The following is a 9483-nucleotide window of genomic DNA, read 5'->3' on the forward strand; positions in this document are numbered from 1 at the left end:
CTCATGGTGTTGGGGTGCTACATTAAGTTGGAATAGGGTATAGCTATACCAAAGGAAACAGAGAGTTAACTTTCCACTCACCAGAAAGGGAAAATGTTATAAGTGGAGTGCCTCAAGGATCTGTCCTGGGACCTCTGTTGTATATAATGTATATATAAATGATTTATATTCAGGTTTGAGTAGCAACATTTGCAAATTTGCCGATGATACGAAAATCGGTAGGGAAATTAATTCGGAGGAGGACTCACTATCACTTCAAGTTGATCTAGATAGGGTTTTGAAATGGTCAAAGGATTGGCAAATGCAGTTTAATGCTGATAAATGTAAAGTTCTGAGGCTAGGTAATGATGATAGAGTTACAAGATACGAGCTAGATGGTGTTGAGATTGCGAAGTCGGATTGCGAAAGGGATCTGGGAGTTATGATTAGTAAGAATTTAAAACAAAAGGATCAATGCATGAATGTTCGTAATAAGGCGAATAGGACACTGGGATTTATTAATCGAAGCGTTAGTAACAAGTCACCTGGTGTGGTTCTTAAGCTATATCTTAGGAACATAAGAACAAAGGCAACTGCAGAAGGCCTATTGGCCCATACGAGGCAGCTCCTATTTATAACCACCCAATCCTACTCATATACATGTCCAACCCATGCTTGAAACAATCGAGGGACCCCACCTCCACAATAAGAACATAAGAACAAAGGCAACTGCAGAAGGCCTATTGGCCCATACGAGGCAGCTCCTATTTATAACCACCCAATCCCACTCATATACTTGTCCAACCCGCGCTTGAAACATAAGAACATAAGAACATAAGAACAAAGGTAACTGCAGAAGGCCTATTGGCCCATACGAGGCAGCTCCTATTCTATAACCACCCAATCCCACTCATATACTTGTCCAACCCGCGCTTGAAACAATCGAGGGACCCCACCTCCACCACGTTACGCGGTAATTGGTTCCACAAATCTACAACCCTGTTACTGAACCAGTATTTACCCAAGTCTTTCCTAAATCTAAACTTATCCAATTTATACCCATTGTTTCGTGTTCTGTCCTGTGTTGATACTTTTAATACCCTATTAATATCCCCCTTGTTATGTCCATTCACCCACTTGTAAACCTCTATCATGTCGCCCCTAACTCTTCGCCTTTCCAGTGAATGCAACTTAAGCTTTGTTAATCTTTCTTCATATGAAAGATTTCTAATTTGGGGAATTAACTTAGTCATCCTACGCTGGACACGTTCAAGTGAATTTATATCCATTCTATAATATGGCGACCAAAACTGAACTGCATAATCTAAATGGGGCCTAACTAGAGCAAGATATAGCTTGAGAACCACACCAGGTGTCTTGTTACTAACGCTGCGATTAATAAATCCAAGTGTCCGATTTGCCTTATTACGAACATTTATGCATTGATCCTTTTGTTTTAAATTCTTACTAATCATAACTCCCAGATCCCTTTCGCAATCCGAAATTACTATTTGTTTAAGAACATCCTCCCTGGTAACTGCTAAACTCGTCAACCTGTCCTCGTCCCCACCCACATAGACTTGTTCGGCTGAAGGCATATTGTTAAGTTCCTCTTTAGTAAATACAGATACAAAATATTTATTAAAAATACTACTCATCTCTTCATCACTATCTGTTATTTGACCTGTCTCAGTTTTTAATGGACCTATCCTTTCCCTAGTCTTAGTACGATATAACTGAAAAAACCCTTTAGGATTTGTCTTTGCTTGCCCTGCTATGCGAACTTCATAGTTTCTTTTTGCTTTCCTTATCTCTTTTTTAACATTTCTAACCAGTTGTACGAATTCCTGTTCTAAAGTGACCTCCCCATTTTTAATCCTTTTGTACCAAGCTCTCTTTTTACCTATAAGGTTCTTCAAATTCTTTGTTATCCACTTTGGGTCATTAGTATACGATCTATTCAATTTGTATGGTATACTACGTTCCTGTGCTTTGTTTAGAATATTCTTAAATAAGTTATATATTGAATCCACATCGAAATCCCCATTTAAGTCACCTATCGCTGGGTTCATGTCTCGCTCCAAGACCGGCCCACACCCCATACCCAAGCCTTTCCAATCAATTTGACCCAAAAAATTTCTTAGGCTATTAAAATCAGCTTTTCGAAAATCTGGCACTTTAACAGAATTTTCTCCTACTGGTCTATTCCATTCTATGCTAAATCTGATTTCTTTGTGATCACTGCTCCCTAGCTCACTCCCTATTTCGATGTCATTAATTTGCGTTTCCCTGTTAGTTAACACTAAATCTAAAATATTATTTTCCCGTGTTGGTTCCTTAATGTGTTGCGTAAGAAAGCAATCGTCAATTAATTGTAGAAAATCTTCTGCTTCACTATTCCCTGTTTTGTTCAACCAGTTTATTCCGCTAAAATTAAAGTCACCCATGACATAAATACTGTTAGATCTAGATGCTCTAGATATTTCATCCCATAGATGCTTTGCTTCCATTCTGTCTAAATTTGGTGGCCTATATATTACTCCTATTATAATATTATTAGCTTTTCGTTTAATTCAATCCAAATAGTTTTCTGTGTGTGGCTCTGTTTTGATTCCCTCTTTGAGACTACATTTCAAATTGTCCCTAACATATATGGCTACTCCACCTCCTCGTCTAATATATCTATCTGTGTGAAATAGTTTAAATCCATATATTTGATATTCAGCTAATAGTTCTCTATTTTCTACATTCATCCACGTTTTCGGTAAGTGCAATAATATCTATTTTTTCTGTGCAGACAAGAGCATTTAATTCGTTAATTTTATTTCTTAGACTTCTACTGTTAGTGTAATATACCCTAAGTGAATTGTTATTTTGCGGACCTTCTCTTTCCCTGATCGTTTTGCCAATTCCTTTCTCCCACAAACACATACTTTTATTACCTCCTTCCTCCAAATCAATTCCCATACCTCTATCTACTAACAGTTTAAACCCAAACAAACACCTCTAACCACTTCTAGCGAGTTCGCAACAGCAACAACCCCAGCTCTCGATAGATGCACCCCATCACGAGCATACATTTCATTTCTTCCATAGAAGTGTTCCCAGTTGTCTATGAAAGATATTGCATTTGATTTGCAATATCTTTCCAGCCGGCAATTGACACCAAGTGCCCTCGATATCCATTCATTTCCCACTCCCTTTCTTGGAAGAATGGCCACATATGATCGGGATTCCTCCCTTGCTCCTAACTAACTCTATGGCTGTTTTATACCTCTGAATCAGTTCCTCACTCCTGACTCGACCAACATCATTTCCTCCCACGCTAATGCAAATAATGGGATTGTTCCCATTACCAGCCATAATATCATTCATAAGAACATAAGAACATAAGAACAAAGGTAACTGCAGAAGGCCTATTGGCCCATACGAGGCAGCTCCTATTCTATAACCACCCAATCCCACTCATATACTTGTCCAACCCGTGCTTGAAACAATCGAGGGACCCCACCTCCACAATGTTACGCGGCAATTGGTTCCACAAATCACCAACCCTGTTACTGAACCAGTATTTACCCAAGTCTTTCCTAAATCTAAACTTATCCAATTTATACCCATTGTTTCGTGTTCTGTCCTGTGTTGATACTTTTAATACCCTACTAATATCCCCCCGGTTATGTCCATTCATCCACTTGTAAACCTCTATCATGTCACCCCTAACTCTTCGCCTTTCCAGTGAATGCAACTTAAGCTTTGTTAATCTTTCTTCATATGAAAGATTTCTAATTTGGGGAATTAACTTAGTCATCCTACGCTGGACACGTTCAAGTGAATTTATATCCATTCTATAATATGGCGACCAAAACTGAACTGCATAATCTAAATGGGGCCTAACTAGAGCAAGGTATAGCTTTGAGAACCACACCAGGTGTCTGTTACTAACGCTGCGATTAATAAATCCAAGTGTCCGATTTGCCTTATTACGAACATTTATGCATTGATCCTTTTGTTTTAAATTCTTACTAATCATAACTCCCAGATTCCCTTTCGCAATCCGACTTCGCAATCACAACACCATCTAGCTCGTATCTTGTAACTCTATCATCATTACCTAACCTCAGAACTTTACATTTATCAGCATTAAACTGCATCTGCCAATCCTTTGACCATTTCAAAACCCTATCTAGATCAACTTGAAGTGATAGTGAGTCCTCCTCCGAATTAATTTCCCTACCGATTTTCGTATCATCGTCAATTTGCAAATGTTGCTACTCAAACCTGAATCTAAATCATTTATATAAATTATAAACAACAGAGGTCCCAGGACAGAGCCTTGAGGCACTCCACTTACAACATTTTCCCACTCTGACTTGATTCCATTTATACTAACTCTCTGTTTCCTTTGGTATAGCCATGCCCTAATCCGCTTAATATAGCACCCCCAATACCATGAGACTCTATCTTTTTAATCAGTCTTTCATGTGGCACTGTATCAAAAGCTTTGCTAAAGTCAAGGTATACAACATCGCAATCCTTACCACTATCAACTGCCTCAACAATGCTAGAATAAAAAGATAACAATTTGTTAAACATGAACGGCCATTTATAAAACCATGTTGCGACTCAATTATTAATTTATGTTTTCAAGATGAAGACGAATTTTATTTGCTATTATAGATTCGAGTAACTTTCCCACAATAGACGTTAGGCTATTGGTCGATAGTTAGACGCAAGTGATCTATCTCCTTTCTTAAAAAACTGGTATCACATTAGCAACTTTCCAAAACTCTGGCACTCTGCCTGACTCTATTGATTTATTAAATATGATTGACAGTGGGTCACAAAGCTCCTCTTTGCATTCTTTAAGCACCCTGGCAAACACTTCATCCGGCCCTGGGGATTTGTTTGGTTTGAGTTTTACTATTTGTTTAAGAACATCCTCCCTGGTAACTGCTAAACTCGTCAACCTGTCCTCGTCCCCACCCACATAGACTTGTTCGGCTGAAGGCATATTGTTAAGTTCCTCTTTAGTAAATACAGATACAAAATATTTATTAAAAATACTACTCATCTCTTCATCACTATCTGTTATTTGACCTGTCTCAGTTTTTAATGGACCTATCCTTTCCCTAGTCTTGGTACGATATAACTGAAAAAACCCTTTAGGATTTGTCTTTGCTTGCTCTGCTATGCGAACTTCATAGTTTCTTTTTGCTTTCCTTATCTCTTTTTTAACATTTCTAACCAGTTGTACGAATTCCTGTTCTAAAGTGACCTCCCCATTTTTAATCCTTTTGTACCAAGCTCTCTTTTTACCTATAAGGTTCTTCAAATTCTTTGTTATCCACTTTGGGTCATTAGTATTCGATCTATTCAATTTGTATGGTATACTACGTTCCTGTGCTTTGTTTAGAATATTCTTAAATAAGTTATATATTGAATCCACATCGAAATCCCCATTTAAGTCACCTATCGCTGGGTTCATGTCTCGCTCCAAGACCGGCCCACACCCCATACCCAAGAGTTTCCAATCAATTTGACCCAAAAAATTTCTTAGGCTATTAAAATCAGCTTTTCGAAAATCTGGCACTTTAACAGAATTTTCTCCTACTGGTCTATTCCATTCTATGCTAAATCTGATTTCTTTGTGATCACTGCTCCCTAGCTCACTCCCTATTTCGATGTCATTAATTTGCGTTTCCCTGTGAGTTAACACTAAATCTAAAATATTATTTTCCCGTGTTGGATCCTTAATGTGTTGCGTAAGAAAGCAATCGTCAATTAATTCTAGAAAATCTTCTGCTTCACTATTCCCTGTTTTGTTCAACCAGTTTATTCCGCTAAAATTAAAGTCACCCATGACATAAATACTGTTAGATCTAGATGCTCTAGATATTTCATCCCATAGATGCTTTGCTTCCATTCTGTCTAAATTTGGTGGCCTATATATTACTCCTATTATAATATTATTAGCTTTTTCGTTTAATTCTATCCAAATAGTTTCTGTGTGTGGCTCTGTTTTGATTCCCTCTTTGAGACTACATTTCAAATTGTCCCTAACATATATGGCTACTCCACCTCCTCGTCTAATATATCTATCTGTGTGAAATAGTTTAAATCCATATATTTGATATTCAGCTAATAGTTCTCTATTTTCTACATTCATCCACGTTTCGGTAAGTGCAATAATATCTATTTTTTCTGTGCAGACAAGAGCATTTAATTCGTTAATTTTATTTCTTAAACTTCTACTGTTAGTGTAATATACCCTAAGTGAATTGTTATTTTGCGGACCTTCTCTTTCCCTGATCGTTTTGCCAATTCCTTTCTCCCACAAACACATACTTTTATTACCTCCTTCCTCCAAATCAATTCCCATACCTCTATCTACTAACAGTTTAAACCCAAACAAACACCTCTAACCACTTCTTCTAACGAGTTCGCAACAGCAACAACCCCAGCTCTCGATAGATGCACCCCATCACGAGCATACATTTCATTTCTTCCATAGAAGTGTTCCCAGTTGTCTATGAAAGATATTGCATTTGATTTGCAATATCTTTCCAGCCGGCAATTGACACCAAGTGCCCTCGATATCCATTCATTTCCCACTCCCTTTCTTGGAAGAATGCCACATATGATCGGGATTCCTCCCTTGCTCCTAACTAACTCTATGGCTGTTTTATACCTCTGCATCAGTTCCTCACTCCTAACTCGACCAACATCATTTCCTCCCACGCTAATGCAAATAATGGGATTGTTCCCATTACCAGCCATAATATCATTCATGTTGTTTATAATATCACCAATGCCAGCTCCGGGATAGCAAACCCTTAACCTGTTCCCCCTATCTCTAGCACAAAACGTTCTATCCAAATACCTTATCTGGGAATCTCCCACAACTAATGTTTGCTTAGGTACTTCCTTTACTTTCTGAGGGGCCTGCGCTTCCTTTCTCTTCGTTGCTTTCCCTTTTGCGCGATCCGCAGTCTCACCACAGCACTCGTCCTCCAAAACGTCAAATGAATTAGAAGTTGCTATGGCGTTTGAAGGCGGCTTTATCAAAGTCTTCTTAAGGTCCCTGTCTTTCACAACTCTCCAAGACGAGGTCCCTTTACTACTGGTCTCCTCCTTCGTTACTTCTCGTTGTTCTTTAAGCTGACGCACCTCCTCCCGCAGAGAGTCCAACTCTGTCCTCAGGGCTCCCACTAGAGTCACCAGGTCCTTCACTACAACTTCCATATTGCTATGATAATATAACAACACTCAGGTTCATGTTGAATTCATGTTGTTTATAATATCACCAATGCCAGCTCCGGGATAGCAAACCCTTAACCTGTTCCCCCTATCTCTAGCACAAAACGTTCTATCCAAATACCTTATCTGGGAATCTCCCACAACTAATGTTTGCTTAGGTACTTCCTTTACTTTCTGAGGGGCCTGCGCTTCCTTTCTCTTCGTTGCTTTCCCTAAAACAATCGAGGGACCCCACCTCCAGCACGTTACGCGGTAATTGGTTCCACAAATCAACAACCTGTTACTGAACCAGTATTTACCCAAGTTTTTCCTAAATCTAAACTTATCCAATTTATACCCATTGTTTCGTGTTCTGTCTTGTGTTGATACTTTTAATACCCTATTAATATCCCCTTTGTTATGTCCATTCACCCACTTGTAAACCTCTATCATGTCACCCCTAACTCTTCGCCTTTCCAGTGAATGCAACTTCACTGGAAAGCTTTGTTAATCTTTCTTCATATAATTAAACAATTAGAAAAACTAAAACCAAACAATTCCCTAGGGCCGGATGAAGTGTTTACCAGAGTGCTTAAAGAATGCAAAGAGGAGCTTTCCGAGCCACTGTCTACCATATTTAATAAATCAATAAAGTCAGGCAGAGTGCCAGAGTCATGGAAGGTAGCTAATGTGGTACCAATTTTTAAGAAAGGAGATAGATCACTTGCGTCACACTATCGGCCAATTAGCCTAACGTCTATTGTGGGAAAGTTACTTGAATCAATAATTGCAAATACAATTCGTCTCCATCTTGAAAAACATAAATTAATAAATGAGTCGCAACATGGTTTTACAAATGGCTATGTTGCGACTCATGGACTAGACTCCATTTATACTAACTCTCTGTTCCCTTTGGTATAGCCATGCCCTAATCCAGCTTAATATAGCACCCCCAATACCATGAGCCTCTATCTTTTTAATCAGTCTTTCATGTGGCACTGTATCAAAAGCTTTGCTAAAAGGTACACAACATCACAATCCTTACCACTATCAACTATGCTAGAAAAAAAGATAACAAATTTGTTAAACATGAACGGCCATTTATAAAACCATGTTGCGACTACTCAATTATTAATTTATGTTTTTCAAGATGAAGACGAATTTTATTTGCTTTTATAGATTCGAGTAACTTTCCCACAATAGACGTAGGCTAATTGGTCGATAGTTAGACGCAAGTGATCTATCTCCTTTCTTAAAAACTGGTATCACATTAGCAACTTTCCAAAACTCTGGCACTCTGCCTGACTCTATTGACTTGATTTATTAAATATGGTTGACAGTGGGTCACAAAGCTCCTCTTTGCATTCTTTAAGCACCCTGGCAAACACTTCATCCTTGATCATTTTGCCAATTCCTTTCTCCCACAAACACATACTTTTATTACCTCCTTCCTCCAAATCAATTCCCATACCTCTATCTACTAACAGTTTAAACCCAAACAAACACTTCTAACCACTTCTTCCAACGAGTTCGCATTTGATTTGCAATATCTTTCCAGCCGGCAATTGACACCAATTGCCCTCGACATCCATTCATTTCCCACTCCCTTTCTTGGAAGAATGCCACATATGATCGGGATTCCTCCCTTGCTCCTAACTAATTCAATGGCTGTCCTGAATCTAATTTACACAAAACTTAATTGACACAATTATGTTGTGTCCACTAACATCGTCCACCATTATGTTGTTTCCACTACGGTGAAAATATCAGTGTACTCCTTAATCATGACTCCACATCCTGGCTTTCCGTCCTTTGTTACCGAGCCATCACAACAAACATCGAAAGTTTTAATTTGGGTATTCTTCTACTTATCAATCATACATTACTTTCATCTATCCGGACTCGTATATACTTTCTTCCTTTTACAAGGGGAGCAATGTTCATATCACACGCTAATGAAATACATACTTAAGAACATTAGAACAAAGGAAACTGCAGAAGGTCTATTGGCCCATACGAGGCAGCCGCTATTTATATCCACCAAATCCTACTCAGATACATGTCCAACCCACGTTTGAAACAATCCAGGGACCCCACTTCCACCACGTTAAGCGGTAATTGGTTCCACAAATCAACAACCCTGTTACCGAACCAGTATTTACCCCAAGTCTTTCCTAAATCTAAACTTATCCAATTTATACCCATTGTTTCGTGATCTGTCTTGTGTTGATACTTTTAATACCTTATTAATATCCTTTGTTATATCTA

The sequence above is a fragment of the Procambarus clarkii genome, chromosome 73 (assembly GCF_040958095.1).
Source record: "Procambarus clarkii isolate CNS0578487 chromosome 73, FALCON_Pclarkii_2.0, whole genome shotgun sequence".
NCBI classification, from domain to species: domain Eukaryota; kingdom Metazoa; phylum Arthropoda; class Malacostraca; order Decapoda; family Cambaridae; genus Procambarus; species Procambarus clarkii.